Source organism: Anabrus simplex, chromosome 6, assembly GCF_040414725.1.
Source record: "Anabrus simplex isolate iqAnaSimp1 chromosome 6, ASM4041472v1, whole genome shotgun sequence".
NCBI classification, from domain to species: Eukaryota; Metazoa; Arthropoda; class Insecta; order Orthoptera; family Tettigoniidae; genus Anabrus; species Anabrus simplex.
The window spans coordinates 245,662,853-245,678,468 of record NC_090270.1 but is presented as its reverse complement, the minus strand read 5'-3'; positions in this window follow the sequence as shown (position 1 = coordinate 245,678,468).

Genomic DNA, 15,616 nt, shown 5'->3' with positions numbered 1-15,616 from the left:
TACAGTGTGCTTTTCGTTGATTAAAGGCGGAACAACTGAAACAACTGCTCCAGTATCTATCAAAAAGAGGGCTGTTGATTTCTTGTAACATATAGGAGACACAGCTGGGTCCCCTTGCTTGCTGTCGCCGTGGAGAGACGGGCAGTTAGTTTTCCGGATTACTTATCTGGGCCTGATTGCACTCATACTGCATAGCTGCAAACATTTATAAGCACGTTCACCGAACTCTGAGTGGTAATATCACAGGTTTGGAGCTGCACGGAAATTACGGCTGTTGGATCTCCTTCTCGAATGATCGGTACAGCTGACGGGAGCTTGACTGGAGTCATCTGCTAAATCTGACCCTTGAAAGGGAAATTCAAATACCTGTTTTTCTAACTCCTCTATGTCGTCTCGGTAGGGATTGACGACATTTATCGGTGCTATCTGGAAGAATGGGGTTGGTTTCAGTTCACAAATTTGATCCGCCATGGTGGCAAGCATCACCAGTTCGTCTCTGCTCACTGATAATATATTGACCGTGCGTATAGCGACTGCTGCCATCTGGTGGCTTAATCTGAAGTAACTGGTAGGAGCGGTAGGAGCATTTTTCCCATCGAGTTAGTGAATAATGTTTTTTTTATCTTACTAGCTGTAAGTCTTTGCCTGTTCACATTGCTTACTGAGGTAGCCTACGTTTTGATTAGGTTCTTTCAGCATATTCTCTAAGCATGAACGAAACTCATAGAACCAGTAAATGCAGTAAATGTCACGTGAACTGTTCCGTGTACGGTTGTAATTACACCTACTAAAACAGCCCACCAGGAACGAATTATTTTTCGTTTTCCAGCCGCAGCTGCCCATAATATCAGAAGGGAAGCATGGATAACTTCTTTAAAACGTTCAACACTTGATGGAAAACCGTGGGTTCCTGCCAGGAATTCAGAATCTGCATCCGACACTTCATTGATGGAACACCTACCAGAGACCCTGATAGCCCTGGATATAAGCCTAATTTTCATATATTACCAGGAAGAACTAATGAGGACGAAATACGGAGGAAACTGACAGTTAGGTACAAGAGGAGGAAAGGGAGACAAAGTGAAATGCAAGAACACACAATTCTGTTCCTGAATCACAATCTCCCCAAACTGTTTGTAGTATAGGTATTCAGACTGATTATTTACCATTTTCACATGGCCAGAGAAATGTAAATGTACTATTTTGTCATTTATAATTGCCCAGTGATAATTCAAAATGTGATTCAGAAACTCTGACAATTTTACACACGAAAGTGTTAAACAAAACGCGTACGGAAGCGCTGCGACGTAGCAGAAAAAATAGTTGTAAGGTACGGTAGTAAAGTATGTATCCATATTATTCACTACAAGTAAAATATTTCGTACTTTTTTTAATTTACCGCAGATTTAACACTTTATTTGAGTAAAAACAATTATTATATTTCATTTGGGACAAATAATAGTGACATTTCGTGGATCGGATTCGTTCACGTAACCGGAAAATTTGAACTGAACATTAAGGTTATATGTTTAATAATGTTAAATCTAAGATTATTACAAATTGATAAAACATTAAAAGGATCTAAATTAAGAATTTTTTAAAAATTCTAACCTTGATGTTAATATTATATGGGGTTTGACTAACATTTGTCTCTCTCAAACATAAACCAGATACTTCCTTTGAAAGTTTTTCTTCCACCTGATACATGTGATGGCTATCATTAAGCTCCCTTCCTTTCCTCAAAGTAGATTTCCTAAAATACTTAGAACTCCACATAATTTTCTGAAAACCTACAAGAATAACAGCATTCAACATAGCTGATTAATTCAAATTATACGTATTCACAACATATTTCAATAAGTAAACAACGACAGCTGATGTTATTCTGGTGTTTCTCCTACCGATAAATAATCGTCTCTTCCGCTAGGGGCGCTGCGGTCGAAAATTTGTTGTTACGCACGGTCCCTATAGTACGCATGTCGGGAGGTAGGCGTTGTAACAATAATGTCTTAAGAAATTGTTCAGCAACCTTGTCATCGGCTAGGTTCCTCATTTCACACAGCGGTAGGGAGGGTTTGCGATCACCGAGTTCCAGTTCTGTTAATAGTTGCTGTGTTCCTTTGTATCAGTGTACACGAAAGCTGATATCAATCGTTCTATAATGGTAAAATATTTTCCGGAGTCGGGCGGCTTAACAAGGATATCGGCTTCTGGGCTCATATTTCCGCGTCGATTGAATTCACTACTGTGTCATATTTAGTCTGATCACGAGTTACGTTGGCCGTACGAAAGTGAGCTTCAAGTTGTATAAACCTTATCCTAGGATCTAGCTTTCAGAAAGTTGGGACGTTAATACTTACGCTTGCTACTGCATGTTCGTGTCCGATATGTCTTAATTTTCTTGCGATATCACGTCGGGGTTACCCATTTGTGGGGTAAAAGTGATAAATTATCCATAAGAAACATATTAGGATAGTTCCGTAACTATTTGTTTACTTTATTCTACACGGAACTTACAAAGTTAAAAACGTGGACATTTATTAAGAAAAACAAATGAAAAAGGTATTTCTTCGTTATTCGATGACAAAGATAATGTAATTATTCTATGCATTTTGAGGTTAGAAGATTCACTTCCACTACAATACTTTACCGAACCAGGCACTTAGTATTCCATTGAATTTCAAAGGGTTCAGCCTAGTAATTGATTTACTTTACATTACGTATTGTAGAATGAAAAATTATAGAAGTATATGATGCTTGATTCTATTATCTAAGAATGTTTTGGTACCTATTTAAAAAGTTTCAGCTAACAGCGTTTCAATCTGGGAAATACATTTTCTCTGTCGATCCCTTTTAGCAAAAACCAAATAGGTCATTGGTTAATACATTCATAGCTGTACCTACTGTGTAGTATAAAGATGTAATATTTCAGCAATATTTTCTTGAACATGTTCATTCAACGTACCGCATTATGTATTTATATTGGTTAGCACCAATTTTCTTGAAACTGAAAATGTAATATTCTACTTAAGAGTTCATTACACACTAAAATGACATGCACTAAATCAAAAGATATTTGGTTAATATTATAAAGTGAACTTTACTAACAAGACGGCTTCAGGCCAGTAGCTGATCAAAGGGCGTTGAACCGTAAGATAGCTCTCCCGTCAGTATCCCTTACTGGCTTGCATTTGAGGTGCCTAGAAGCAAAGTCAGCAACCTCAATTTTTTTCATAACTTACCATATGGCAGTAAGGGATTCTACTTTATGTTTTATAGCAGTTTACAACAGTTATGAGATGCAAAAGCAGCTGCAAGTGGGTTAGTTCCCCTATTGAAAATTGGGGTTAAAAAAAGGCTCCAAACTCCATGATCATTTCTTACAATCTGAGAAGCAAAGCCTGCAATATCTATTTTGGCCAATCAAAGATCCCATTTGGCCACGTGACTGGCAGCCATCGCTTTTATTTTTTTACACTACAGTACGCCAGACCCATAGTGGTATGTTTTGTGTTTATGGTGCTTCCACTGAGTGAATTTTTGATAGTAGCTATTATAAAATACCAAACAAATGGTTCCGAAACTCATCCAATCACAGCAACAAAACCTTATCAATCCTAAGAAAATTGCTGAAGTCAAACGACTGCTTGAAATTCACATTAGTGAGAACTGGCGTCAGAATGAAAAATTGGATTTTTACAAGTCTCTAATTGTCAATGTCAATCCATCCGATTTGCCTAACGAGGCAGACAATAATTACTGTGCATGTGAACTAATGGAAGAGTCTCCAAAATTGTGTGTGTAGAAGATGACTTACATTTTAATCGTTATGTAGTTCCAACAAAACGGACCCAAAAAGTCGGGAGTGTTGATTTTGTGAAACACTATGTCAGAGTATACTTTATTGCACATATACTTTAATAATCTGTTGTAATCCATATTTTAATTTCAAGCCTTCAAATAAATTCATAACTCTGCTAGAAGCCCGACTTTCTTCCCCATCTGAGGTCAAAAGTCAGCAAAATCCACATATGAGAAGCAAAAACAGCTATCTTCTAATTAAAAGCTTTATTATCTTGTCTCACAGTTGATTCACAAAAAAATATTATGTACAATTTCTTTTCTGATGTAAATTCACGTAACGAATTAGGTATTGATCGAATTTTCATTCCATGAACACCTCTAAGCGTTTTTTTTTCTACTGTAAAATTTTCCAAAGTGGAGATTGCTGACTTTGCTTCTAGGCACCTCATTTATGCTTTTCTTGGTTACGTAAGGCTAAATTCTTCACCATCTTAGATCTCAACCAAGCACATAATCAGGCACCTCTTGTGGAAGAATCGAAATATCTGACTGCTTTTGCTACCGACTGGAATCTATACGAATACAAATGGGTACTCTTCGGAATCCCCACGGAAGCGGCGGTTCTCACTAAGTTGCTAGATAGGGTCTTCTCTGACATTAAATTAGAATATCTTTACCATTATTTAGATGATGTTATTTCCTCGGAGACCTTCATAGAACATCTACCTTATCTAGAGGAAGCACTCAAACCCCTTCGTAAAGCAGGTTTGACAGTTGAACTGTCTAAAGTTTCCCTTGCTAAACCATCAATGTATTTCTTGGAGCATATAGTTTCCCGCGATTGAGTTTCTGTAGATCAATCTAGAACTCAAGCTATCCGTAATTTCAAGCCTCCCAACGATGTTAAAGATGTTGGTAGGTTCATCGGTATGGTGAAAGTTTTCAGAATTTTTTTTCAAACATCGCTATCCGGGCGGCACCCCTGAATATTCTTCGCAAGAAAGGTGTCAAATTCGAATGGGGTCCTTGTCAACAGTCCGCTTTCGAAGATCTCAAATTATCCCCCTGCAGTGCCTTTGTCTTGGCTATGCCGGGTTTTTTCAGCAAGTTCCTGTAGCAGACCGACGCGTCTTTATTTGCTATTACTGCGGTTCTTCTACAGGAATCTGAAATGGTAAGGCAGCCCATCGCCTATGAGTCTCGTACCTTGTTACCTTTTGCCTTGGAAAAATTCTGCCTTTATTTAGAGCATGTCAAGTTCAAACTAGAGACAGATAATCAGGCTCCAAGTTGGGTGCTTGCTAGGCCCCGTCGTACTGGTCGAATTTCTCGCTGGGAAATTTGAATTTCCACGTTCCAGTTTGAGTTGCGGCACATTCGTGGTTCTGAGACGCCCACTTCTTTTGCCGTTCTGTACCTCCTTGGGCGTGATAGCCGAGTGGCATTTTTACTGGCTTCTCAGCAAGCCGAAAGCAGTCGATTCCCCGGCCAATGTATGTGGGAATTTTGAAATGAACAGTTATGTTCCTGTGTCTCAGTTTCCACTTAAAGCTGGAGATACTGTGGCCGTGATCAAGATGTCGGAAGTCACATAAAACTACATGCTTTCTTTTGCTTTTGTGCACCTCCTTGAGCCACAAAGGTTCTATTTCCTATTTTTCGTGCAGATTAAGTAATTTGTGGGGCAATCTCGCGAGAGTCGTGTTCATTATCCTGTCACCGGGCGAGTTGGCCGTGCGGTTAGGGGCGCACAGCTGTGAGCTTGCATCCGGGAGATAGTGAATTCGAACCCCACTGTCGGTAGCCCTGAAGATGGTTTACCGCGGTTTCCCATTTTCACACCAGGCAAATGCTGGAGCTGTACCTTAATTAAGGGCACGGCCGCTTCCTTCTCATTTCTAGGCCTTTCCTAACCCATCGTCGTCATAAGACCTATTTGTGTCGGTGCGACGTAGAACAAATATGGGTTAAGCAGGATGTTTTCTGGTGATCCCATAAGTTCGTCTGACTCCTACGAAGGCCCTCTGTCTTCTCTCCACACACCTTCTGGTATAAATGCTATCCTTACTGATGCCCCGATTTTATACCATAATATTGCTGGACACCAACGCGAAGATCTGGTGCTGGCTCTCATCATTGAAACCCTTTCTTCTGGAGAACATGTTCCTTATCTGCTGAGGAAAGGGGTCCTATGTTGTCCATCACGGCACGAACAAAAGATGAATTTTTTCCACCCATTCTATTATCTTCAAATATTATCATGACACCCCATTTGGTGGGCATCTGAGCATTTTTTAAACCGGAGAAAATAAGTGAGCTGTTCATTTGAAAGGCCATGAATGGCGAAATTAAAGAACTAGTGAAGGCATGTAAAACCTGTGTGATTAACAATTCCCATTGTCTACCAAAGTACGGTTATTGTCATCGCACCAAGCTTCTCGCTCCATGGAGCGATGTACATTGATTATGTGGGACCTTTTCCTCAATGAAAAGGGAACGGCAATAAATTCAACCTTGTTTGTGTGGATGGTTTTATCCGCTTTTCATAGTTGTTCCCTATTAGGCTCGCCACTGCACAAACTACTTTTACCAGCTTCAATTCAATATTTGCATCATTGGGACCATGTCAGTATATAGTTTCCGATAATGACAAGGCTTTTACTTCTAACCTATTTCGTAAGTTGTGTTTCGATCTCTCTATTTCACACGTCACTACTTCTGCCTATTACTCCCAGCCATCTCTCGCTGAGTGGGTCAACCGAAATCTTAGATCAGCTCTTATTGCCTTCCACTACGAAGACCATTCTGTTTGGGATACATCCTTGCACTGGTTATCTTTAGATCTTAATTCGGTCGTTCATTAGTCCCACAAGTTCTCACCAATTTCTCTTCTGTTCAAGTTCGTTCTGTACATTTCATCGTCTAATTTGTGGTCTATCAACGAGTTCTTATCAGATACAATAGATACAGAGAATATCCGGGTTCTATGAAGGAAAGCCAAGAATAATCGTAAAGCCTCTCATAAGAGGAATTAACCAATTATGGTTAAAATTCAAGACCCTGCCAGGAATCGAACCCGGGACCCTGTGACCAAAAGCCAGCCATGGAGCCGGACATCACTGAACATTATACCTTGGAACTTTCGAAATGTTCGTTCTGCGTCATTTTTATTTTAGTTTATGTCTTCCAGGGTTTCAAATAATTTGCCATTTACTTTGCAAATAAATTAATTGGTTCTTGGGAGAAAGGACTCATTATTGAAAAGTCTCCTTATAGGGGCATGTGGAGGAATACCCGTGTTTAATTTTAAGAAAATCATTGATATAAGAATAATGTCTCTGAAAGAACTGCAGAGATAAGAAAGTACCTCATCCAGAACTAGTGAAGTTAGTGGTTCTGCTGTAATAGAACTGAAAAATCATCATCATCATCATCATCATCATCTTTTCTTTTCGTTTCGTTTCCGCTTCCGCTTCCGCGTGATGTATATGAGTTACTAAAATGTAACGATGCCTTTGCTGACGGGACCTAGTTTTTACAGTGCACTAAGTTTTCTGGTGTAGGCTGGAGCAATTTTGTTACTTTCATTGACTGTCTCTGTCTCATCCTTGGCTTTGACAATATGAAAGTGACTGAGGTGTGACCAATGCTAGTAATGCCATTCCTCATGCAGGCAGTCCCTGCTATGAATGGTGTGAAAATGTTGCTCATAGGGTCGGATGATGCATGTATTTCAGTGGGCTTGGCAGACTGATATGTAACAGCAACTTCTGGCTCGGTGAGGAAAGCAACGGGAAACTACCTCACTCCTCATTTCCCTAGTACGCCTCTTCAGCGATGCCTAGGCCACCTATGACAGCTGATGGTGGAGGTGTTGAGGGTCCAACCAACCTTAGGGCTGAAGAGCGAACATACATACATACAAAATGTAACGATTACAATTTTATTTCAAGTAGTAAATTACAAATAAAAATTACATTTCTAAAAAGTAACAATTACAGGTAAAAATATCTAAAAATGTAATCGTTACAGCTAATTCAATTAGCAACATTTCCGAGGTATTACTACTTGGTAAAAAGAATTCGAGATTTTTCGGCCCACCCTACTATAAATGGCTCCAAAGTTATCGATAAGGAATTTGAGAGAACAGAGTGGCTTATCAGAATTCCAAACAGTCCTAACTAACCCATGCTGATCGTCAAAAGCTAATTGGGAGCATTTTCAAATATGAGGGTGCCGAAGATCGATCTCTTGCCATCACAGACAAATTGTATACTGACTTCGTCAAGAAGATGGGGTAATTTGTTTAGTAGCCTCAAAGGGCAATAGCATGCCGGGCAACTGCTGTTCACCCCGAAGGCCTTCAAATAGGAGGTGTCGTGCGGTCAGTACGACGAATCCTCTCGGCCGTTATTCTTGGCTTTCTAGACCGGGGCCGCCTTCTCACCGTTAGATAGCTCCTCAGTTGTAATCACGTAGGCTGATTTTACTTCGAACCAGCCCTCAAATACAGGAAAAATCACTGATCTGACCGGGAAGAGGCAGGCATCCTGCCCCCGTTTTACCCGCCCCGACCAAATGTTTCAGGCTCCAGGACACTGCCTCTGAGGCGGTAGAGGTGGAATCCCTCGCTAAGTCCGAGGGAAAAACCAACTCTGGATAACAAGAGGTGGGCATCACACATTACGATATACCGGAGCGCAACCCACTTAAGAAGAAACTTCAAGACACGAGAGTTTCAAGAAAAGCCGAAGCTGAAAACAGGGGAAGGCGTGGACCGAAGAAAGAAAGAAAGAAAGAAAGAAAGAAAGAAAGAAAGAATGAAACAACACCGGCAAGGAATGCGGGAGTACTGGGCAAATGTTAAAGGAAACAGGTGAACTGAAGTAGTCCTTAGTTGGCCGAAAACGATATGAAATAATAATAATAATAATAATAATAATAATAATAATAATAATAATAATCTTTCTTTTCCTACCGCTTTTCCCCACACCTGTGGGGTCGCACATGTGGATTTGGCCCTGTTTTACGGCCGGATGCCCTTCCTGACGCCAACCCTATATGGAGGGATGTAATCACTATTGCGTGTTTCTGTGGTGGTTGGTAGTGTAGTGTGTTGTGTGAATATGAGGAGGAGAGTGTTGGGACGAACACAAACACCCAGTCCCCAAGCCAGAAGAATTAATCAGAAGCGATTAAAATCCCCGACCCGGCCGGGAATCGAACCCGGGACCCTCTGAACCGAAGGTCAGTACGCTGACCATTCAGCCAACGAGTCGGACAATAATAATAATAATAATAATAATAATAATAATAATAATAATAATAATAATAATAATAATAATAATAATAATAATAATAAAAAGAAGAAGAAATTCAATGTTAACAATAACATTTCAAACCCCTACTGGCTACATATTTATTTAACAATACCTTATCGAGCATTTCCCTTGGTAAATCCTTGTCCTATAAATGAATATTTTCCCCAATATATCCTCTTGAAATATGACTTTATCTTATTAGGATATTTCCTAATTTTAAAAGCTCCACTCACGCTTATTTGTCTACTAATGTCACTCCACGCCATCTCTCCACTGAAAGCTCAAAGCATACCGCATGGTTGTGTAGCTCGTCTCCTTTCTCTCGTGTCTTTCCAGCCGAAAGTTTCGTAACACTTAAGTTTTGTCAAAAATCACCGAGAACAAAACGTGCGGATTTCATTCTCGTATCAAGTAACTCTCGTGTGGGTCCCTTTCTCTGGTACCGTACTCTAATTCTAGTCTTAACAGAGACTTCACGCCCTCTCCTTTACATCCTTATTACAACCCCTAAATACTCGCACAGCAATACGAAGAGATTTGTAATCTTAAGTTACAACCTTGTTTATGTGATTTTGCCAATGAAGATCTTTTTTCTTTACATTAAACCCTAAGTACTTACAGAGGTCCCCATGAAAGTCTTCAGCTGGTCCAATAATGCTTTGCGCTATCGCTGGTTTAAAAGCTCCTGGCGCATCCACTGCAAGTGGTACGTTAAGTAAAGTGCATACGCATTAAATAGACGAGCTTGCTTCTTCTACAGCCCCATAAGCCCCTAACCCCGTAAAATCCCACCCCATCCCATCACAGGAACCCCTGGCGACCTCCCCCCCCCCCCCCCCCCAACATCAGGATATATGTTAAATGTACTAACAAAACCTTCCTATGTTTCAGAAGCAGTGCCTTCCAACCAGAACCAAGATAATTTTGCAAATCATCAAGCAACAACAAATGTAAATCTGCTAACAAACAACTGTAAATACCCAGAACAACTTGTAAATAACTCCATTTTGGACTACTTATAATTATGTAAAGCAAGACAATGCATTGTAAATAACAACGTATTGTAAACATCAAGCACTGTAATAATCAAGTGTAAATATCCAAGTTCTGCAAATAGCCAAGCTCTGTAAATAACCAAGTGTAGACAGTCCATAGTGTAACAGATGTAAATATCGTATTGTAAATATCAAGCTCTGTAAATCCAAGTTCTGTTAATAACCAAGTGTAGATAGTCCATAGTTAAACAGATGTAAATATCCTAATAACCCCCCAATAATAAAAAAAAGAAGAGAGGGGGGGAAGGGATATATTAAATACACAGTAGACAAAACAATAAACAAGTAAATGTTACAGCACAAGTAAAACAATCTTAATGTAAAAAGCCAAAAATTGTAAAAATGTAAAATGAATACTGTACATATTGAAGAAACCAATAAATACTTAGTCAAGAGGTCGAGACCCCCCCCAACTCCTTCAACTTAGCAAAGTTCCATCCTTCTCTACCAATCCCACCAAATCCCCAAACCCCGCCAAATCTCCTGGCCAGAGAGAAGGCGTAACCTTCTAGGTGGCCCGCCCCTCCCCTTCGGGGAGGGGAATGAAAACATCCCCCTTGGTCCTTGGTCTTCTACAGTAGTGTTAAAATATGAACATAAGCTATTACAGTTCACAAGACGAGGTGAATATTTTTTTAGAGAAACAAATACGATTATACATCAGTGAAGACCTCAATATTGTATGCATTGTTTCCTCCATAGAACCATTAGTTCATGGTGACTTGGAAGCCTTATCGATTTGTGCATTGCTTTCCAGGAAGTGGCATAGAGTGGTCATCTGACCACAATTCGTGCAAATGGGAGTTATGACATCATATCTGCTAACCTTTGGAATATCCTGTGAGATAATGCGTGCGTAGTAACTGGGAAATCAAGTGTTATCATATTACGTGCACAAGTCCGTGGAAGTGAAATTAACTTGAGGTCAATGGTAGGCGTTGAGAATTGCATTTGGTGTCCGTCCGTTAGGTCATCAGTAGGGCCCGGATTTATATGCACTAAAAACCTGAAAATATGCATGCAAATATGCACTAAAAAGTTACAATATATGCACGGAAAATAATGAAATATGCTCTTAAAAACATGCAATTTTATTCACTTACCTATTTACAGGTATCATTTAATGCAAAAAGAAGCATCACAATAGGTAACTAGTAGTTTTTCAATGTTTTCTGGAGACAAACTATGTCTGTTGACCGTCAAAATGAGTTTATAGGCTGAAAATGATCGTTCTACATCAACTGACATAATTGGACAGTACTTATACATGGGCACCAACGTTTCGGAGCATACATCTGGCAAGGATACCCAGTTCCACTAAAGTATTGACTAATTAACTTAATCTTCTTCAGTCCTAGGTTCGAATTCAACACCGTTTCTAACTTGCATTTAATCTTCTCTCCAATTTCGCCTGGAGCGTAATTCAACGAAGATGCAGCTGTTTCAACGAGATCAAGTGATTCATGGAGGGGAGTACCAGAAGATTCTAAGCTCTCAATGGCTTTTGGAAGTTTAGAAAAATGTGCATGAATGAAATTCACATCTTGATAAACAGTAGCGGTTTCAAACACACCTTTTGCATCACGGACGCACGCAATATGTTCATCTTCAAGTTTTTTTAACCACTTCTTTCACTTAATTAAAATGTTCCTGATAAAATGATACTGCAGATAACCATGTCCCCCACCTAGTCAGGACAGGTTCAGGTGGCAAAGGAATTTCAGGTAGACAATCTTTGTAGAGCTGGACACGAGCTGGTGCTTTCAGAAACAGTTTCTTCCCACATCCAATTAAATTGTTAACAGCTGGAAACTGTGCGCGTATTTCTTCTGCAATGCGGTGTAATCCGTGCGCTAAACAGGTTACGTGTATGAGTTTTGGATAAAATACTTGGAGGGCCTTTGCTGCTTTCAACATATACGAAGCTGCATCTGTGAGCAGTACAAGCACTTTACAACAAGTAGTCTCAATTTCAGATGGCCACAATAGTCGCAGAGAATCATTTACAAATCTTGCTATTGTGCTATGGTTGGTTTTCTCTAGTACTTTACAAGCAAGAAGATGTGGCTTACCGGGTTCGTCTGGATGTAATCTACCAACCACGAAATTTGCTATGTAACGGCCACACGAATCCGTTGTCTTATCCACCGATATCCAGACACAGTTCCTTCCGATATCAGAACGGATCAGTTCCAGGGTAGATTCATATAGCGGAGGTAGGTAATTTTTCCTAAGAGTTGATTCATCTGGTATTTTTTGACTTACGCAATATTTCTAGAGAAATGATCGCAGAACTGGATTGTTTAATTTATTCCATGGAATGTTGCTGCATACGAAAGCCCTACAAAGATCATTTGAAAATGTATTAAGACTACAGGACTTGGGCTTTACCTGTGTAAGAAGTAGTTGTTGTGGTGTGCTGTTCTTCTCCTCCTTTGCTTTAATATGTGCAGTTGTTTTTGAATGTTGTTCAAGCTGAAATTTCTTTTCACATTTCACTTCCTTTGAGCAAACTTGACACTACACGATGACACCATCTGTTGAATAGTCCCTATTACCCGACACCCACTGATTTAGTAAATCTCTTCTGCTGCTCTTTTCCTGAGGCATTTTTGAAAAACTAACACTTTTAGAAATGAGATGCAGGGCATTAAAATGGAACGTAACTAGTGAACTGAAGATACTTCTGTCCTGACCAAGGAATTCAGGGAAGTCCAGCCTGCCTACCCACACCTAAGCTATCTGTTGCCATTGTCAGTTGTGAAAGTAAAGTGCCGTTACACAGACAGTCGAAAATACCAACTAGCGAGGGATGCACATAAAATAGGCAACTAGCTAGGGATGTACAAAACAGATTTATTTTAGTAGTTCTTGTAATTATCCTTAAATTCAGACATTATATACCGGAATATGCTGTTACGTCTAAAATATGCACTAACCCTCAAAATATGTCAAAATATGCAATTGCATATGCGCATATGCATTTTTAAAAAATCCGGGCCCTAGTCATCAGCCTGGAGACTGGTTAGGTACTCAAATAGCACCACCAAAGATCAAGCATGGTGCCGTAAAAACTGTAAATAATGAGCCGTGCTAGATAAGATGAGGGTAGAGGTAGCTTGCCGGGAAGTATGATAGCCGAGTGGTATTGTTCTTAGCTACACACCAAGATGGCTTCAGTTCGAATACCGGCCATTGTATGTGAGATATTTGAAAATAAACTTCACGGGGTTATGTAAACGAATCGTATCCATGGAATTTCATTATAACTTAATTTTGTCCTAATTGCTTTCACGCAAATCAACAGTAAAATTGCGGTAAATTAATAAATACCATGTACAAACTTTGCTACATTAAACCAAACCCCATGGTGCGACATCCCCTTTGGGCCTTGGCCTACCAAGCAACTGCTGCTCAGCCGGAAGGCCTGCAGATTATGAGGTGCTGTGTGGTCATCACGACGAATGGTGGTGATGGTGATTATTGTTTTAAGAGGAAGTACAACTAGGCAACCATCCTCTATATAACACTAATCAGAGGGAAAATATGGAAGGGGTCCGACACTTCGAAAAATGAAGATATCGGCCAAAGAAAGACAAGGGCCACGAAGGGCGTGAACATGAAAGACTCCCTAGCCCTCGCAAACCTAATAGCGTCGGGGTCTGAAAAGAACAAGAGTTGACCAAGGGAGGTCGGATAGGATAGATGAAAGTGAGGAGCCTGGCACAAGTAAGTGGAAACAATGCCAGGACTCAGCTAAGTGTCCCGTGGTCGCCAACCCACGCTCCAAAGTTCAGAGGCCCTGGGGCCCCTTTTAGTCGCCTCTTACGACAGACAGGGGATACCGTGGGTGTTATTCTACCGCCCCCACCCACAGGGGAATCACGACGAATCCTCTCGGCCGTTATTCTTGGCTTTCTTGACCGGTTGTCCTAGATTATGACTATGAATTGTACTACGTCACAGCGCTTGAATATGTCTTTGTCTTTTGTTCATGTAACACTTATGTGTGTGAAGTATTTATTCACTTGACTTCCTTGAACTTCTTTGCTTTGTTTCGCTTTGCTTCATGTTAGATAACATATTATGACATTTCATTAGGGCGAGTTGTTGACATGTGCCCATAACTCATTAATTTATATAATTATTGGTCCAGGGATCATGCTACTTTTGTTTCATCAAAAATAATTTTTGTGTTACTTACGATATACTTTTCACCTTCATTTTCCCATTTGAACCGCCCGCGCTAGTCATGATGGACAAATATATTGAGACTTCCACAGACATATAGTAAAACAGACTGGCAGCACTCTGTCTTGTAGCATGGGTGCTAGTGAAGCCGGAAACTTGCGGTCGCCGCCATCTTACGTCACTACAGATCCACAATAAACATGTACAGTATGTTACTGTGTTACGTGCAGTTTTGGTTTATGTTGTTTTTATGCAGACATCACATTAATTTTTCGGCAAACTACTGTGTAGCAGAATGGTGAATACCTGCGTAGTGTTTGGGTGTGGTCTTTCCTATTTACAAAGAAAAAGGAAGGAACAGGAATTTTTTTTTTTTTTGCTAGTTGTTTTACGTCGCACCGACACAGATAGGTCTTACGGCGACGATGGGAAGGAAAGGGCTAGGAGTGGGAAGGAAGCGGCCGTGGCCTTAATTAAGGTACAGCCCCAGCATTTACCTGGTGTGAAAATGGGAAACCACGGAAAACCATCTTCAGGGCTGCCGACAGTGGGGTTCGAACCTACTATCTCCCGAATACTGGATACTGGCCGCACTTAAGCGACTGCAGCTATCGAGCTCGGTGAACAGGAATTTTAACTCACTGGTAAGTGGCTTACATTTGCTCAAGTACGCTTGTTGTCTGGTTAGTAATGCAATTAAATTTACTATTAAATATACCTGATTATGTAGGAGACAGAGGTCACTTCCTTCCGATGTATATTTGTTGGCGTTAGCCCCCTTGTGATGGAGTGCGATATAGTAATAATAATAATAATAATAATAATAATAATAATAATAATAATAATAATAATAATAATAATAATAATAATAATAATAATAATGGCTTTACATCCCTCTAACTACTTTCACGTTCTTCGAAGACGCAGAGGTGACGGAATTTAGTCCCGCAGGAGTTCTTTTACGTGCCAGTAAATCTACCGACACAGGGCTGACTTATTTGAGCACCTTCAAGTACCACAGGACTGAGCCAGGAACGAACCACTCAGCCCGGCACTACTACTACTACTACTACTACTACTACTACTACTACTACTACTACTATAATAATAATAATAATAATAATAATAATAATAATAATAATAATAATAATAATAATAATAATAATAATTCTACAACACTTGTTTATAGGTCAAGTTTTTGTTTCGGTTATTATAGTAATTGGATATAATAGTGGTCTCGATCTC